At 43.2% G+C, this 19,872-nt stretch overlaps 1 long non-coding RNA gene across 1 annotated transcript; it reads left to right on the top strand.

Annotated features, from left to right (window-relative positions):
• The first annotated feature begins 1,375 nt into the window (after positions 1–1,375).
• Positions 1,376–6,164, top strand: LOC148108028 (uncharacterized). The gene is made up of 3 exons (XR_015721193.1): positions 1,376–1,789; positions 2,551–2,696; positions 5,858–6,164. It is a non-coding gene; the product is annotated as an uncharacterized LOC148108028 (long non-coding RNA).
• Positions 6,165–19,872: the final 13,708 nt, after the last annotated feature.

The following is a 19,872-nucleotide window of genomic DNA, read 5'->3' on the forward strand; positions in this document are numbered from 1 at the left end:
TTCCTTTTTCTCAGCCTCCAGGTATTTCCTCCTTTCCTGAATCTCCCAATCTAACCTATGGCTCCCTCCATCATTCTCTCTTGTAGCATCCTGTTTCTTTTTCCTACTTACCACAATTTGAGATTTTACTGTTATTTGTGCTCTGTAATCATCTGTCTTCCCCATTAGACGGTAAACTCCGTGAGGGTGGGGCCGCGCCTGCCCCATTCAACACCGCGTCCCCAGCACCCGGCACCATGCCTGGCACGTAGCACACTCTCAATAAATACGATCATGACTTAACCAAAGGCAGGCGCAGCAAACCTGAGAAAAGGGGATTACCAGCACACGAAGTGGACAGGACAGGTGTGAGACATGAGTCAGAATTCGTTCTAACTGCGCTGAGTTGACTACACGACGAGCTGTAGAGCCTAGTCAACAACCCTTTACCCACCACACCCTCAGTCTTCCCTTCAGTAAAATAAGACCGTCACGCCCGCAGCTGGGCAGAACGAATGTCCTCCAAGGCAGAAACAACAAGGCTTGGGCTAGAGCCAACGGTCGTGGTGGCCCAGAAGAGGCCAGCCCGGGGTTGAGAACACCGGCGTGACTAGCTGACGCTGCCGGGGGGGGGGGGGGGGGGGGGGCGGAAGTCAGTGCCCGATGGAAGTCCAGACATAAAATGGATCCCCCAAATGCGCAGCGCCATGGTTCAGTGTACCCTCATAAAGCGTCCGGTAAACAGCAGAGGATGGGGGTAATTTAGGGCCGCTATCATTTCTTTCTTTTAAAATAGTTTCCCCATTTCTCAGCAGATCCCTCTAAAAAATACTTCATGGAAATCTAAGCTTGGAGAATTCTCAGGGCTCTAGGGTAGAAGGTTATCCCAGCATGGGATAACCAGGAGGTAGATGGGCAGATGTTCGCGTGCTGCGCCACCTGGTGGAGGAGGAAGAGCCAGTGTGAAAGGCTCGCCGGGACCCTCCTCCCCACTGGTTCCCACCTCATTAGCGACCCGAGGGTGAGGTGAGGCCACAGGCCCCAGAAACCTACATGTTACTACATTTCCCAGAGGTCTGTGCGCAAAAGGAGGGGGCCGAACCGCGGCTCTCCTCCCTGTCTCCAGTGTGCGGGCCGGCCGTTTTAATCCAGAAGGTTTCTCCCCACAGGGGAACTTCTTCCCTGTCTCTTAAAGCCCCGTAGAGGCTGGACAAACCAGGCACCGCCCGCATCTATCCAGCTAGGAGGAGCTAAGCACCGCGGGGCCTTCTGGGAAATGTAGTGTCCGAAAAGACCAGGCGAACAGTGGAAGAGACTGAGCTTTTGTAGCCAATTAGAGCCGGGCTGGGGCTTGGCACGTGACCATTTCAGTCAGCTGTTCTGCGGCTCCTTTTCTCACCTGCAGCAAGTAGGGATTTCGAACTATGGGTAGGAGCTCTTGCCAAAGCCTGGCCTCGACTTCTGGGCTGGCTCGCTTCCTCAGTCCCTGAGCCGTCCCTGTTGGCCCGACGCTGCGCCGCCTGCATGTTTGCATATACTTAAACTTGTCCTGGCTCTCCCTGACCTCGTGTCAACTTGCAGGCCCTGTAGGACGTCACCGGGCTCTTCTACCCCGGCTTCTGCAGCAGCCAAACTGAACTACTCCAATTGCTTCAGAACTTTAGTGAATAAGCCATTAATTGGTTATTGGAACGCCTCATTTTGGGGAACCTTTTCCACTACCTGTTCTCAGTCTACCACCTTGTCCTCACCCATGACCCTGTCGCCTCAGAAACATGATGTAGGGGGACTACAGCCCCTAACCTCTCAGGTTGGTGACACTATAATCAAGGTCTCCGACTTCAGTTAAACCCTAAACTCAGTGGGTTGGTGAGGGGAGGAGGCTTTTAAAAAGCAGAAGCAGGGAATCTGCTGCCAAGACTTCTGGTAGGAGTAAAAGGCTTTGGAAGGGCTATCCTTGTTGCCTTCCACCTCGTGTTCCTCCTTCTGAAAGAGGGAGAAAGGGGTGCCTGGCTGGCTCAGTCCGTGCAGCTTGCGACTCTTGAGCTTGCGGTCCTGAGTTCAAGTCCCACCTTGGGTGCAGAGATAAACATGAACTTTAGGAAAAAAATTAAGAGAGCATGAGAACGCAATGCAAAGCAAAGCTAAATATTAGATATAAGAATGCTAGAATGGCACTTTGGTATGAAAGTGGAAGATACTATACTTGAACCCAAGTGCTAAGTAACATATAAAGAATGAAATGAGAAATAACAAGAAAACATAGCAAAGAAGCTAAATTGGTATGTTAATAGGGTTAAACGAACCCAGACAGCAAATAATAAAGTCCTTTAAAAAGCATTAGATTGGAAAAGGATAGGGTGTTTCCGAGGCGAAAGCCAGGTATATGCAATGTTTTGTTAGCCTTCCAGAAAGGTTAAAAGATTACACCCAAAAAATTCCCTTGGGAAGTGGCAGGTGTAAGAGAACCCTGGAAGTGAGTAATCTGGCTTCAAAAAAAGTAATTTTTAAAAAGGGGTCTTTTCTTAAGGGGAAAAGGAGATCTAAAACAGGTATGTTTGGACATTTCAGAGGCCTCTGCTGTGCTGCATCTTACAGACAGAATTCCGTGGAGACTGGGTTCCTGCTGTCACACAGGCCATTCTGCAGATTTTGGAACCCAGGGTTGACGCCGCACACAGCCCGAAACCTCTCAGGATGTGTGCTGCCAAGCACTGGTGAGGAGATTTGATTTGGTGTTGTTCTCTTACGATGATAATGTTTTATTAATGTATGTCTTTCATTCCTCTGTAGTATAAGGTCCAGTTATCATGCAAAAACTCCATGAACTGCCTTGAACCCTATCTGTAGTGTTTTCACACACCATGTGATATTTGATATAAGAAAAGCAGCACACTGGTGAGTTAACAATTAACTAGAAAAGATAGGACTTTGAAAGCAATCCAGTTTGTTACACTTCTACATGTCAGCCTCACCACCTAATTCTAAATTTAAAGACTTACTGTTTACTAACAGGAAGTTACAGCTATATTTATATGTGTCTCTGGGGGAAAATGCATGCAGAGAATAGCCACATCTTTATATGCAAGGCACATATCCAGAACCAAACAAAACAATTCTGGACTCCCACACTGAACATTAATATTTTACGAGTAGAGCACAAGATCCCCAATGGACAAGAAAAGCTACACATTATAGAAAAAGAAATCATGTAGATAACAATTTTCATTAAGGCAGAGCAATGGATCTTAAATTATTTCTGCAGAACCCGTTGTTTGTTTTCAATTCATTGCCCTCCAATACTTCTGTAAAATGAGTTTATTTCTAGGATAAAATGAAATTACAGTGCAATATAAAATATAATCCCATTTTTAATTATTAGATTTAACATATATAAAATCTCTCTAAAATTGCTATAAAAGTGGGGCACCTGAGTGGCTCAGTCAGTTGAGTATCTGACTCTTTTTTTAAAAAAAAAGACTTTATTTATTTATTCGACAGAGATAGAGACAGCCAGTGAGAGAGGGAACACAAGCAGGGGGAGTGGGAGAGGAAGAAGCAGGCTCATAGCAGAAGAGCCTGATATGGGGCTCGATCTCATAACGCCAGGATCACGCCCTGAGCTGAAGGCAGGCGCTTAACCGCTGTGCCACCCAGGCGCCCCGAGTATCTGACTCTTGATCTCAGCTCAGGTCTTGATCTCAGGGTTATGAGTTCAAGTCCCACATTGGGCTCCACACTGGACGTGGAGCCTACTTTAAAAAATAAGATAAAATAAAAAATAAAAGTAACACAAACTAAAATTGCTATAGTAGCTCCCAAACACTTAGGCTCGATTCTATATTTAGTTCATGGCAGACTAGATCACCAGCCCACACTTGTCTAAGGACCATATTTGAATAGCACTGAGATAAAGCATCTACAAATGAAGATCTTACAGAAACATATCACATATTACTCCCTGACTCAGTCATTTGTTATTTTGATAATGTCGACTTTGATTGACGCCACAGTTGTGTGTAGTTTAAAAGGTCAAGGTTTTAAAAAAACAAGAGTCTTCTGCACCTTCCTATACCTCCCTCTCCCAATTCCTTTTCCCTCTCTGTCCATGTTTCTGAACAGTAAGCACACAGTGCTACTTAAGTGACATATTTCATTCTAAGATATAAATGATGGTGAATGGCCATCACCTACCTTAAGAAATAAAGCATTACGTTTATAGTTGAAGCTCTGTGTTACTCTCCCTGATTTCATTCCCCCTGCCAAAGCAAAACCATATGTGTTTTTTATCAGTGTTTATTATTCCCATACATTTCTTTTCATACTTTTACTAGATATGTCTATATTCCCAAATAATATTGTCTTTTCACGTTTTTAAGTTTTATAAAAATTGGCACAATAGTTCCTAAAACTTCTTTTCGTAAGATTATGTTTTTGAAAATCGTTCACAATAACACGCATAGCTGTGTTTCATTAATTTCCTCTGATGTACAGTAGCTCATTATTGGAATATACCTAAATTTATTTACCCATTCTCTTGTTGATTGCAATTCATATTGTTTCCCATTTTTATTATTACAGTGTTGCAAAGAACGTTCTTATAAATGTCTCCTCAGACACAAGTGTGGGAACCTAGGGTATATACCCATGTCAACCTATGTTATTCATATACCAGTGAATGAAATCCTGGGTCGAAGGGCATATACATCTTTATGCATGTTCACCTTTAAATATTGTCTCCTTGGTCTCTGAAGTGCTTCTACCAATTCACACTTACTTCAGCAGGATAGGAGAGTTCCCATTTCTCCATATCACCACCAACATTTGAAACTGTCAGACTTTAATCTCCCAATCTGATGGATTTGAAATGGTACCTCATTATGGTTTCGTTTGCATTTCTCTGATTAATGATGAGGTTGAGCATCTTTTCATGCATATATTAGCCATTCTGGTGTCTTATTCTGTGATTTACCTGTTTATTTTTTACTCATTTTTCTATTGAGTTTTTTAAATTATTGACTTATTAGTTATTTCTATATTCTGGATTTGAATCCTTTGTCAGTTATGTATTTTTGCAAAATTTTCCCCCAGTCTGCAGTTTGTCTTTTCACCTTTTTAATGATGTCTTTTGATACTTGGGCATTTTTAATTTTAAAGATGTTGACTTTATGGGCTTTTTTTCTGTATAAGTTGTGCTTTTTTAAAAAATTCAATTTAATTAACATATACTGTATTAGTAGTTTCAGAGGTAGAATTTAGTGATTTCTCAGTTGCATACGACACCCAGTGCTCATTACTTCAAATGCCCTCCTTAATGCCCATCACCCAATTACCCCATCCCCCCACCTGCCTCCCCTCCAGCAATCCTCAGTTTGTTTCCTGAGTAAAGAGTCTCTTATGGTTTGTCTCCCTCTCTGTTTTCATCTTATTTTATTTTTCCTTCCCTAGGTTGTGCTTTTGGTATTTTATTAAATCTGTACTGTAGCCAAAGATCATATGATATACTCTCATATTTTCTTCTAAAAGTTTTCTTTTCTTGCTAGGTTCTCAAATTCCATTTGGATTTTTTTTTTTATTTCATTCAAAAAAGAGTTCCAATTTTTTTTTTTTTTAAGATTCCATTTATTTACTTGAGAGAGAGAGACAGAGAATGAGTGGGGAGAGGGACAGAGGAAGAGGGAGAAGCAGGCTCCCCGCTGAACAGGGAGCCCGACATGGGGCCCAATCCCAGGACCCTGGGATCAAAACCTGAGCCATAGGCAGACATCCAAACAACTGAGCCACCCAGGTACCCCAAGAGTTCCAGTTTTATTTTATTCTTTCCTCTATGAATAACCAATTACTCATCGCCATTTTTTTAACTGTCTTTTCTCCACAGATCGGCAAAGCCTCTCTGTTGTTTATATCTGCTGTCCATCTATGGCTGTGTTTCTGGGCTCTGTTCTGTTCCAGTGGTCTCAATCTCTGCCCCAGTTCCAATGCCACAGTCTAACGACCACACGTTATGAGGCTTGTCTGCTACAGCAAGTCTGCCATCCTCTGCTGCTTTTTCATGTGTTTTACCTATTCTCGTCCCCTTCCATTCCCATTTTAGAATCAGCTTATCCCGGTCCCAAAGAAACATGTCAGGATTTCTATTGGAATTCAATAAAATCCACATGTTCCTGTGGAGAATTGACCTCTTTATCGTATCAACTTTTTCTGCCCATGTTCATAACATGTTTCCTCTTTATTTAATTCATCTTTAAGATTTTTCTATCATTTTTTATAATTTTCTTCATAAGGTTTTAAACATCTTTTGTAGATTTATTGCAAGGTATTTTATAATTTTTTATTAGAATCATTTTAAATTTTCTTTTTTTTTTTTTTTTTTCTAAGATTTTATTTGTTTATTTGACAGAGAGAGCCAGAGAGCACAAGCAGGGGGAGCAGTAGAAAGAGAGGGAGAAGCAGGCTCCCGGCTCGATCCCAGGACCCTGAGATCATGACCTGAGCTGAAGGCAGATGCTTAACCATCTGAGCCACCCAGGTGCCCCTAAATTTTATTTTCTTTAGAATTCATTTTTTTTTAGATTTGTTGAGATATAATTTCTTTTTTAATGTTGTAAATGACATCTTTTTATTTTTTTAATTTTTTAAAAATTTTTAAAGATTTTATTTATTTATTTGACAGAGAGAGAGACAGCTAGCAAGGGAACACAAGCAGGGGAAGTGGGAGAGGAAGAAGCAGGCTCCCGGAGCAAGGATCCTGCTGCGGGGCTCGATCCCAGAACCCTGGGATCAAGCCCTGAGCTGAAGGCAGACACTTAACAACTGAGCCACCCAGGCGCCCCCATCTTTTTAAAAGTATACTTTCCAACTCTTTGTGTCTAAACCATAGTAAAACAATAGAACCCTCTTGCTAAACTCTCATAGTAATTCTAATAATCTGTAAATTATCTTGGCTTTGTCTATGTAAACAATCATATAACCTGTGAATGATTATATGGAAGTGATATGCAATAGACTGAATAGTGAGCCCCCAAAGCTGTCCACATCCCAACCCCCAAAACCTGTGAATATACTACCTTACGTGACAAAATGGACTTTGTAAATGTGACTAAATTAAGAGTCTTGAGATGGGAGAGTTGCTTGGATTACCCAGGTGGGCCCAATGTTATCACAAGGGTCCTTTTGAGAGGGAGGCAGAAGGAAAGTGAAGGCCAGGTGATGACCGTAGTGGAAAGAGACCATGTGATGGCAGAAACAAATTTTGCAGTGACGTACTCTGATGATGGAGGAAGGGGCCCCTGGCGAAAAACTGTGGGCTGGGGGCGCCTGGGTGGCACAGCGGTTAAGCGTTTGCCTTCGGCTCAGGGCGTGATCACGGTGTTCTGGGATTGAGCCCCACATCAGGCTCCTCCACTATGAGCCTGCTTCTTCCTCTCCCACTCCCCCTGCTTGTGTTCCCTCTCTCGCTGGCTGTCTCTATCTCTGTCGAATAAATAAATAAAATCTTTAAAAAAAAAAAATGTTTGGCATCTCTGCTTATGAGTGAAACTGGCTGTAAATTCCTACCTTCTTCTGTCCTTGTCTAGTTTTGGTTCAGGGTTAGGTAGGCTCACAAATTGAGTTGGGAGTGTTTCCTATCCTGTTATTTTGGTTGATTCTTTCTATTTTAGAAATTAAGCATTTATTTACAACTGCAGAAGATAGAGATTCAGTTTTCTTAAATTCCACACACTCCTACCCACCAACACACTTCTACTGCCCTTATGCTCCCTATATAATCATACCATAATTTTTGGTTCAGTCAATAGCATTATCAGAATTATGTAAATATTATGTACTAATGAGCTGTATAGATTATATTTACTTATCCTTTCCCATTCAACTTTTGGTTTTCCCTAGAGTAAATAAATGGCCTCTTTTTGTTGTTTGTTTGTTTGTTTGTTTTGGCTTAGTTTTCTATGTGTCAATCAATAATTCTTCACGAAACTATTGCATAGTACTGCAAATCTCTCAATTCACTTAAGTAGTAGGTAACTGAACAATTGTTTTTTGTGGAGAAATTTCTCCTGGAGTTCTCTTGTTCTCTTGCTCCAAACTGTCCTGTTCTCTGTGCCTGCTTTCAGCTGTTTTGGGGACTAACCCCCTTTACATTCTTTTTGTCTTGTTTCTGTATTAGAATCCCTGTATCCTGGGGGCACCTGGGTAGCTCAGGTGGTTAAGCATCCAACTTTTTTTTTTTTTTAAGATTTTATTTATTTATTTGACAGAGATAGAGACAGCCAGCGAGAGAGGGAACTCAAGCAGGGGGAGTGGGAGAGGAAGAAGCAGGCTCATAGCGGAGGAGCCTGATGTGGGGCTCGATCCCATAACGCCAGGATCACGCCCTGAGCCGAAGGCAGACACTTAACCACTGTGCCACCCAGGCGCCCCAAGCATCCAACTTTTGATCTTGGCTTAATCTTAGGGTCATGAGTTCAAGCCCCACATTGGGCTTCAGCCGACTTTTAAAAAAGTAGGTAAAATAAAATAGAATCCTTGTGTCCTGGTTTCCAGGGTTTCCTCTTTCTTGATTTATTGGCTCATTTTGAGCCAATTTAGAGATGGGGTACATGGAAGTTAAAACTTTTGAGGCCTAACTTGTCTGAGTTTATCTCAATTCTGCTCTCTCATTTGCTGCATTGATTGGTGTGGAATTCTAAATAGAAATCGTCCTCCTTCAGAATCTAGAAGGTATGTAGTCTTCTACTTTGAGTCTTGTCAATGAGAAGACCAAGACGGTTCTGGTTCTAGTTTTTTTGTATGTGTTTTTCCCTGTCTTACTGCTTTTATGATAAATCTCTCCGCTTCCGATGCTCTGAAATTTCATAAAAATATGCTTTGGTATAGATTATTTCCCTTGCTGCATTGGACTGTTAGGCCCCCCCCCTTTTTTTTTAAGATTTGCTTATTTATTTTAGAGAGAGTGAGAGCACAAACTGGGGAGGGGCAGAGTGAGAGGGAGAGAAGCAAACTTCCCCACTGAACAGGGAGCCCAACAGGGGGCTGGATCTCCCATCTCCAAGACCATGACTTGAGCTGAAACCAACAGCTGGACTCTTAGCCTCCCGGGTGCCCCTGGACTGTTAGGGCAGTTTAATTGGGAAACTCACATCTTCAATTCAGGGAAATTTTCTTACATCATGTGTGTGTGTGTGTGTGTGTGTGTGTGTGTGTATGAGGAGAGAGCATATATAAAAAATATGAGTGATATAAGTCATGAAACATAGTAGTAAAACAAATGCCCTTGAGTCCACCATCCAACTCAGGAAATAGAATATTCCCAATTCTTTGAACCTCCCTCTATGTTCTTTTCTGATGTCAGTCCCTACCTTCCTCGGCTGCCCCATGCCCTCACCCCTCACCAGCCACAGAACCAATCTCATGTTTTTTTTCTAATTCACTTTCTTTATTGTTTACTGTATGTGTTGCTAAACTATACCTTGTTTACTTTCCTGGCTTTTGAACACCATAGACATGGCGTCACACGCAGAAATGGCATTCACCTGTGGCTTGCATCTCATTCAGTGTTGTTCTGAAGAGTCATCTATGCACATGGCTATTGTTCATTAACTTGACATTGTAGTCTAGCATTCTGTTGTGTGAAGATACCACACTTTTATTTATCTCTTCTCCCGGTGATAGGCATTAGGTTATTTCCTTTTGTTGGTTTGGTTGCGTTTGTTTTTATTTTCTATCATGTCTACTGATGTGATCATTTCCTTCCCTCATTTTCTCTGTGAAATGTGCATTAGTTGTGGGATCCTCTGGGCTGAGCTTTAAATATTTTCACCTCTTCTTTCCTGTTTTCTGTTTCTTTGTAATTTTCTTTTACAGTCTCATAGAATTCCTCAAATTGTATCCTAATTCGTCTATTGAACTTTTTAAAATTTCTGCTATCATATTTTGAATTTTTAAGAGTTCTTATTCTCTGGATGTTTCTTTTTATAGCTTACTCTTCTGTTTTCTTAGATACTAGACTTACGAGGTTTAGGATTTTCTTGCAATTGTCCTTTGCTTTCTGCATTCTCAGCTTCCCCCTACTGTGGTTGGTTTGGTGGTTGGTGATGTATGTCTGTCTTTCATATACGAAAGCTCCCCTCTGATATCAAGTGATGCTTAGCTGTCTGTTCAGGTGTAAGAGTAAAGGCACCAAAATGCTGATTTCGAGTCTTGAGTATCTGGGTGGGGCTTGTCTGCCAGTGGCCTTCACAGTAGGGTGATCAGGTGGGGACCCAGCTGTTTCACTGGGACAATACCACATGTCAATAGGGCTTTTCTCTCTCTTGGCCTAGTCCTTTTCCCCAGAGAGGAAACTTTCAGTCTTCCTTCCAGAAGTTGTAAGCTTGTCTGCCATCATTCTGGCTGTCGGGTGGCAAGTTGAATTGAGTGAGTGGGGGGTTTACCATTCACAGACTTTGACTTACGACCCATTTTCAGTACAGTTCCCCGTTCCCAGCTGTGTCAGCTGAACCCAGAGCCCCTTGGTGTGAACACCTCATCTTCTTCCACTGTGTCAGGGAAGGTAGTCTCCTGGTTGTGCAGGGTGGGAGTGGACCTCAGAAGGACAGCCGAGATGTACCTCCTATTTTCATTCCCACCTCTTGTCCCCATCATCAGGGGTACTCCAACTGGAATCCTCAGCAAGGAATCTACTTGCTTCTTCTTATTTCACACCACCTCCCCTTTCAGTTTTAAATTTCAGCCTTCTCCACTCTTTGAAATCAGTTACCACTGACTTTCCAGCTTCCAGAATTTTCTTGACATCTGTCATCTGTCCCTGTATCCTCTAGTTCTTTGTCCTTGTGGATATATGCTTTTTCGGTTGTAAGTTCTCTGCTAGCATTTTGAAGCTTTGGGGAGGATGCCCGTTTTCAACGTCACTCCCCCTGCCCTTGACTGTGGATATAGTACCTGAGGGAGGAGCACGGAAAACCGCAGGGAGTCTGCAGGGCCTCGGTTGGGTCTGCGGCAGACTCTGGTTTTCAGAGGCCTCCCTGTGGCTGGCCAGCTGCCGGCCATGGTATTCAGTCATGTGGTGAGTAGAGAGGAATTCTCCGCGTGTGTGTTCAGACCAGTGGCACTTCTGCAAAGAGCCGCAGAGAAAGGGGCTGCTGAACTGAAGAAAGGGAATCAGACTCAGTTGGAGCAAAAGTCCACCGGAAAAGTCTGGACGGCCAAGATCTGGATGAATCTCCCCCACCTCATGTCCACTGGTAGGAGAGTTCATTCTAGGGGAGGCAGCATTGGGTGCTCCTGAGGAACAGCCCAGGAGAGCAGAGTCCACTAGCAGCCCCTCCTCAGACTCAGGGAGTACTGGTATGACTCCAGCACCCGAGGCCGGATCCCTGAAGCAAGAAAACAGCACATTTCTCATCCCCAGGGAGCCCCCCAAGCCCAGAACCTGGTTAACAGCACCAGCTACCTTGCTTCCCACGTGAAGCAGATAGCCACGAACAGGAGGGCTGTGTCTCAGACAGGATGCTCACCCACCCTTTGCATCTAGCAACCAAAGTCAGACGGGGCGGGATCTGAAAGAGGAGACTGCAGCTCTCCTGTGTGGCCAGGGGTGGGGGCATCGTCTCTGAGACAGCTGAGTAATTCCTGGTGCAAATTCTAAGGAGCAGATCCCGGGAGGTGGTGAGACTGCTTACTCTTCTGGTTGTGAGTGCCCTGCAGTTATGCTGAGAAGTGAAGAGAAGCCTAAAAGAGGTGGGGAAATGGAAGAAGGGGCTGGAAGAATAAAGCTCAGGGAAACAGTTAGGTTTCCCAGTTTTTTCTAAAGGATATGACGAAGGATACAGATGAACAGCCAGATGAACAGGTGCATAGGGCCAAGTCAGGAAATGTCCCCAGCTCAGGAACTCCTGTCCCCATGGTTCAACAGCCTCCTGGCACATAGATGTGTTCACCAACCCAGAAGCTCAATTTGCAGTCCCCCCTTTCCTTAAATTGGTGGGCAGAGCTGAAAGTTCCAGTCCTGTAATCAGTGGTCTTTCTGGTGAGGAGTTGATGAAGTAGGGGCCCCATCCTAAGTCACCTTATTACCATAAACTCAGATGTGATTAAAAGGCCTTGTTATAGGGGCACCTGGGTGGCTCAGTCAGTTAATCATCTGCCTTTGGCTCCAGTCATGATCCTGGAGTCCTGGGATCCAGCCCTGTGTGTGGCTCTCTGCTCAGCACGGAGCCTGCTTCTCCCTCTCCCTCTGCCCTTCCCCCCACTCCGCTTGTGCTCACTCTCTCTCATGCTCACTGTCTCTCTGTCTCTCTCTCAAATAAATAAATAAAATCTTTAAAAAAAAGGCCTTGTTATAAATAACAAAAGTACTCCTATCACTTAGGAAATTACAAGAGTTTTAGGAGCTCTGTGCAAGGAACTATGGATGGAGACCAGATATATTTTTTATTGTAGCACACAGGCCGACCCATCATCTGCAGTGAGAGCTGCTTCTGCTTTCCACGGGGTGCCGTGACTCACTTCAGTGAGGAAATTATTCTCCATGCAACTCCCTTTCCTTCACGCAGGTGGGTAAGGGAGGGACAGGAAAGACTGGGCAGCAGCCACTGTTGGTGCTTTGCCCACCGCACCTTGGCCCCCTGGGCTGTGTTTTATGCAGGCTGGCTCTCTGGTGCTTTCTCTCCCCACGCCTGCACCTGCAGTTCCTGGTAGAGAGCCAGAGAATGTATGTGCCCTAGGGCCAGCTGTCAGCCAGTGACTGACAACAGTAGGGGAATAGCCCTCCTGCTCTCTGGTTCCCCAGTGGGGGCAATTTTAAGGTGTCCCCAGAGTTCCCGTGAGGGGCTAAGCCAGAGCTACCCTCCGTAGATGTCGCTTGCTGTCACATCTTTGCTTGGCTTCCTTTCCAGGTCCAACACCCCCCACCCCCAGTTTTTTCTGGGATAATTTTCATATGAATCCTCTTCTCCAAGTCTGCTTCTGGAAACCCAAGCTAGGACAGTCTCATATTTCAGAGTCCTCACTGGTTCTTCGCTACTAAAAATGGAAAGACCCGGTAGCCCTTGTTTACAAAGCATAGTGACGACGATGCAGGTGCAGAAAGGTAAACCCTAGATGAGGAAAGGGTGCAGAATTGTTTCTTCACATTGAAGGGAGAGACTTGGGCTTCTGAGGGGTGCCTGGCATGGTAAGGAGGACAGAAAGCTGGGAGCTTGAGGCGGAGCAGGGGCTGAGCAGCGTGGCAGTAGGAAAGCTCTCCATTGCACCAGGCCTTCCATAGAGGCTCCTCACACACACTCCCGTGGGTGTGATGTCTGGAGCAGGGAGAATCCAGGGAAAAGTCTGCTTGGGAAGCGATGCTGCAGTGCAGACCAGAAGAGCAGGATGGGAAGGCAAGGTGCTCCCAAAGCTGAACTGACTCAGGGGAAGCAGAGCTCTGAGCCAGAGAAGACTAAGGAAAACGTAATCCAACAAATGGGCACCACCTCCCCCTCACCCCCCCCCGACACGTGTGTGCGTATACATGCACACACACCAGGCCCTCAAGCGGTGAAAAAGCATAAGATACCCCCTCCTCTGAGATCTGAATAATGCATGAAATTACAAACTTGAAGTAACTGAAGGATAAGTTCTAAAATCATCCCAAGAGTATACAAAGGCATCTTCAACATTGGGACAACATTTCTCAGTTAAAATTTGTAATTTGACTCCTACAGCAAACAGGAATTCACAGAAGGTGGGGGATACAATCAGCAAGAGCTAAGGCCATGGGGGTGTCTTAGAACATGGCCTCCTCCTCCCTCCTATGGCCTGAGCCTGGTCCCTGCTGCTTCTAGGCCATGGCAGCGCCAGGGCAGCCCTGGGACTTCCTCCCCTGCTCTGCTCACCCAGGGACTCAGCAGCCTGTGCAGGTAGGCCTGCCCCCCCCACCCCCCCGCTGGCCCTGCTACCATCCTCCTTCCTGCATGGCCAGGGTCTTAATGGTGGGCGCGCCAAGGTCAGTGAGGTCTAATGCAGTCAGGGAGCTGGGGACCTGCCTCTGAATCCCTTCCTATCTCTGACTCTTTTCTCCTTCCAAGTCTTTATTCCACAAACATTTATGCACCACATGCTACTCCGCAGGAGCTGATATCTTTGTTCTGTTCCCATCCTCTTTCTATTTGTTTGTCTCTCTCCCTGACACCATTCCTGCCTCTCTCCTCCTTCCCCTCTTTCTATCTCGACCTCTCTCTCCCTTTCCCTGTCCCTTCTCCCAGTCCTGGTCTCTTTGAATTAAATTGGCCTGCATCTCCAGACACAGATGATGGAACACAGCGGACAGCACCCACAATAACCGACACGTCACAAAACAAGTCCTTGTGCTCACAAGTCCTTTTCTCCCTATTACAAATAACCATATAATGAACATGATTTTAGACTTTAATCTATATCTCTGATTAATTCCTTCAGGAGAGCTCCCTACGTATAGTATTTTTAGGTCAAAGGGCACTGAAGTTTTTAAGGCTTATGATATATTTGGAAAAAAATTTTTCAACAATACTGCCCATATAACTGGACTTCTTTTTTTTTTGAGATTTTTAAAATTAATTAATTAATCTATTTATTTATTTATTGAGAGAGAGAGAGAGAGAAAGATGGGGGAGAGGCAGAGGGACAGGGAGACTCTCAAGCAGACTCCACGTTGAGCATGAAACCCAACGCAGGGCTCTATCTTCCAACCCTGAGATTATGACCTGAGCCGAAATCACAAGTGGGATTGCTTCACTGACAGAGCCACCCAGGTGCCCCATAACTGGACTTCTTTAAGTTCAATCTCAGATTTAAGATGGGGTCACACATATTTTTCCAGGGTCCCCAAAGACACTCACATTCTGGAATATCTCTATAGATTGATTGGTTTGTAGAGGGCATGCCTAATCCCCTTTCTGCACACTTAAATACTTGTATGTTGATTGGTCCAACACACCTACGTCAAACCTGTGCCAAGTGCTGGTAATGACCCTGGACTCGATTCTGGTGATTTAGAGCCCTGCCAAAATCATGGGTGATTCCTTCCTTCAGACTAGGCTCAATTTTGGCATTTGGTATTTTACAAATCAAAAATAAGATGAGAATTTTCTCACAATGTGAGACAAAATGCAGTCATAGGTCATTCTGCCACCCGTTTATTCCCGGCCCAGACGATGGTAAACAACATTCATCCACACTGCCTTCAGGCTCCGCTGGTCAACACTTCCTTTTTTTTCAAACACCTAGACAGCATTGGATGCCCTAAACTTTTTAATCACGGCTCACTATAAACCGAATGTTCGTGTCACCCCCAAGATTCATATGTTGAAACTCAATCCCGAATGTGATGGTATTAGGAAGTGGGGCTTTGGGTGATTAGATCATGAGGGTGGAGCCCTCATGAATGGGATTAGTGCCCTTATAAAAAAGACAGCAGAGAGCTCCCACACCCTTCCACCATGTGAGGACACAGTGAAAACAAGGTTGTCTAGAACCAGGGCCTTCTCTGAACTCCAAATCTGCCATCACTTTACCCTTGGACTTCTCAGCCTCCAGAACTGTGAGAAATAAATTTATGTTGTTTTGGGGGCGCCTGGGTGGCTCAGTTGGTTAAGCATCCAACTCTTGATTTCGGCTCAGGTTATGATGTCAGGGTTGTAAGATCAAGCCCCATGTTAGGCTCCGCGCCCAGCATGGAGTCTGCTTGACATTCTCTCTCTCCCTCTCCCTCCGTCCCTCCCCCCATTTGGGTGCTCTCTACATAAATAGTACATAAATACATAAAATCTTTTTATAAAAAGAAGAAATTTAGGTTTTTTATAGTTTATAAGCCACCTAACTAGTCTATCGCAATTTGTTATGGCGGCCCAAACAGACTTAAACCCTGCTTCAAAGGAGAGAGGTGTTTTGACCTTTTCTTTCCTCCCCTAGGGCCGAATTCATGGTACCTGCCCATATTCTTTTCCCTCATTTGAGGTAGGTTCAGTGGGCTGGTCTCTCTGTCACCCAGTGGGTACATGAAAAGATCTTGGTGTAACTTGCTCACTAATCACAATTTTTAGCTATTAGTTGAGTGTCAAGGGGTGTTTTTAGGTCCCCAAAGATGGATTTGACCAAAGGTCTCACAAAATATGTAGGTGCACTTAGAAGCTCACAGGGCATGTTAATCAAATAATCATATGTAGGATTTGAGGGGAACCCAGAGGAGAAGTCCATAATTCAACAAACAAGAGCAAGACACCTTATTAACTGTGTATCAGTCAGCTACTGCATAGCAAACACTGCAGGGATCTCAGCATCAAACAGTAATACATACGTGTACATTTCTCACTCAGGTGACTAAATATTTGCGGGGTGTTGACCTTGATCTTGTCAGGGCTTAGGTGGGCTTGGCTCCAGGCCAGGAATTTGGTTCAAGTCTATTCCATGCATTTTTTAAAAATAATTTATTTATTTATTTTAGAGAGAGCGTGAGCAGGGGGAGGGGCAGAGGGAGAAAGAGGGAGAGAAGCAGGCTCCCTGCTGAGCATAGAGTCCAACATAGGGCTCCATCCCACAACTCCAAGATCAAGACCCAAGCTGAGATCAAGAGTCAGACACTTAACTGACTGAGACACCCAGGCACCCCTATTCCATGCATTTTGGACCTCCTTGGACCATTGGCTACCTCATTGTCATAGCAAAAGATAGGCATGCAAGAGACAAAGCCCAACATGCAAGCACATTTTAAGCCTTGTTCACATTATGTGTACTAATATCCTATTGGCCAAAGTAGGTCATAGTACGGAAGCCCAAATTCAAGGTGCAATAAAGTACATTCCTTGCGTGGAGCTGTAGTGAAAAACTAATTATTTGCCAAAAAATCATCTAAACTACCACACGCTGAATCTTGGACAACCAAGGGGTGTTGTCCTAGGGAGAAGTGGGAGGAATGAGTGTTCCATAGAGAGGAACCACATCAGGAAGGGCAGAGAGACATAAGAATGTGTGGCACATTTAGGGAATTGCAGGTGGTTTGAAGGACAGAAGCCCAGGACACTAGTGAGAGATGTTGAGTGTGTGCAGGAAGCTGAGTCTAGAGAGAAAAACAAGAGCCAGTATCTCAGGATTGCAGGAAACCCAAAAGATCTGGATAGATTTGAGCAAGGTAAGAGATCTGTCCTCCCTGTTGGATTTTCAGGGGACTCTTGCCTTGTCTCTTGAAGTCTCTACTTCCTGGCAGGAAAAACCCCTTCCATCACCCGTCTGTGCTCTCTAGGGAACCAAAATTACCTTCACTTGACTATCCAAATGAGGAACTGCATTAATTCTCCTTTTTCTCATCACCTCCCATGCCCCGCATAGCATCTAGTAAATGTTTATTGGATATACCCTCAAAAGTGTAAGTGACTGGGAATTCTTTTCTCAAGATTATTTTTTTCCGAGAATGTCATAGAATGGTGACTGTGAAAGATGCACTGGCTGTCGGCAGAAATAACCACCTTCACACTTGGATGATAGCCTTCCAGATTCTATGCAATGTAATTACATAACTAGAATCATGCATTGTTATATTTAACCAGCTTTTTTATATCAACTCACAACATAACAACTCAAAACATAAACCTATCCCATCCTTCTTAATGGCTGCATTGTGTTTTGTTGTATGGCTCTGCCATTTATTTGATCTCTTGACTTTCACCGCTAGAAATAGTACTCTGAAGATATCCTTTCAAATACATCTTTGCCCCCGGTCTAGTTAGTTGTCTAAGCTTAAATTGCTAGATGTAGGATAGTTTGTTCAAATGCATACCCACTTAACCTTTTCATACATGTCGTTAAATCACGTGTCAGATGGTTATCTCAATATGCAGTCCTACTTCACACCCTTCTCATTACTGGATATTCTATATGTTGACAATATGAACAATTGTACCTCATTGTTATTATAATGGAACAATGACTTTTTTATTTCTTTGTGAGAAAGATGTTTTTAAATTAGAACTCTCCCAGCAGAGCTATCAGCATATGTGAGGGGAGGACACAGATATTTTAGGAGAGAGGAATATTAAGTTAGAAACAGAAATTAATAAGTTAGAAAGTAAAAAATAAGTAGACTTGATAAATAAAACTAGAAGCTGGTTCTTTGAACAAGAGGAGGGAAAAAGGAGAAGGAAAGAAAAAATTACTATCAAGTACAAGCAGAAAATAAGAGATAAAACCCAGTGCCAGATATAAGGAATAGGGTCTTTATTTCTACATATAAAGAACTAAAATGTATTAAAAATTCTATATTAAAGTTTATGTTAATACCTGAAAATTTATCAGAAATAAATGGTTTTCCTTGAAATTATAGGTTCCTAAAATTGATTCTAAAGTACTATATACCAGAATTTATCCAAACCCATTGATACAATGGAAAAATGTCTCCAAGCAACAGAACCCCAGATGGTTTTATGAATGACTTCTAGGAAATCTTATTTTAAATACCATTTCTATGTTATTTAAACTAGACATTTAAACTAGCATAGGAAAAGATGTAATTTATAATACAAAAATGCAATGCATTTTATAGTACCGAAGACTAACTAGGCACTTACAGATATGAAAGTCTTAAATAAAATATTCGTAAGTTAAATCCAGCAGTGTATTAAAAGAATTGTGCATCTTGATCAAGTAGTGTTGATTCCAGGAAGAATGATTAAGAAATCTGTGTTGAATCAAGTATTCTGTAATACATCAGATGGTGAAAGGAAAGAAGCATATGATCATCTCAATATATGCCAAAAATGCATTAATTAAAGTACATCTATTTCCGATAACGATGACAATGACAATGGTGATGACAATGATGATGATAAATACCTTAGTAAGCAAAGAACAGAAGGGCCAAGGATACTTTCTTTTTTAATCAGAAGCCATAAGTAGCAAACTTAATGGTAAAACATTAAGCATTGGGAGTGTTTCAATTAAATGAGATGCTCACCGTAATTGCTATTAATCAGAATGTTTCTGAAGTCTCAGAACAATGCTATTAGTGAAGAAAAGGAAATAAAAGGAATATATTTTTTTTAAAAAAACAGGAAATTATCTTTATTCCCAGATTATATTCTTTTCTTCCTAGAAATTCCATGAAAGCCGAATGAAAATATTATGGAAACTAATAAGAGATGTCGAAGTGGGTTTTTTTGTTTTGTTTTGTGTTTTTGAGAGAGAGAGAGAAAGAGAGAGAATGCGCACACACGAGCAAGTGGAGGGGGAGGGGCAGAGGGAGAAAGAGAATCTTAAGGAGGTTCCACGCTCAGCTTGGAGCCCGATGCAGGTCTCAGTCTCACAACCCTGAGATCATGACCTGAGCCGAAACCAAGAGTCAGACATTTAACCAACTGAGCCACCCAGGCACCCCTAAAGTGGTTTAATATAAGAAATAAATAGACAAATCTACAACTTCTTATATACTAACCATAACCAGTTAGTAAATATAATGGGAAAAAAAAGGAGATTCCGGTCATAATTGCAACAATAACTGTAGAATACCTGTGTATGACTATGATAAAAAAAAATATGACATATGAATAAAATATCCCTAAAGCAAAAACAAAACCTAAAAAAGTTGGAGAGAGACCACATTTCAAGGTATAAAAATGTTAGTTTTGGGGCACCTAGGTGGCTCAGTCGTTAAGCGTCTGCCTTCGGCTCAGGGCGTGATCCCAGCTTTCTGGGATTGAGCCCCACATCGGGCTCCTCCGCTGGGAGCCTGCTTCTTCCTCTCCTACTCCCCCTGCTTGTGTTCCCTCTCTCACTGGCTGTCTCTCTCTGCCAAATAAATAAACAAAATCTTTAAAAAAAAAAGTTAGTTTTCCCTGAATTATTTTATGAAGTTAATGCAGTCTCAATTTGAATCCCTGTGGGATTATT

The sequence above is a fragment of the Ursus americanus genome, chromosome 22 (assembly GCF_024610735.1).
Source record: "Ursus americanus isolate L20-20 chromosome 22, mUrsAme1.1.p, whole genome shotgun sequence".
Classification (NCBI taxonomy): Eukaryota; Metazoa; Chordata; class Mammalia; order Carnivora; family Ursidae; genus Ursus; species Ursus americanus.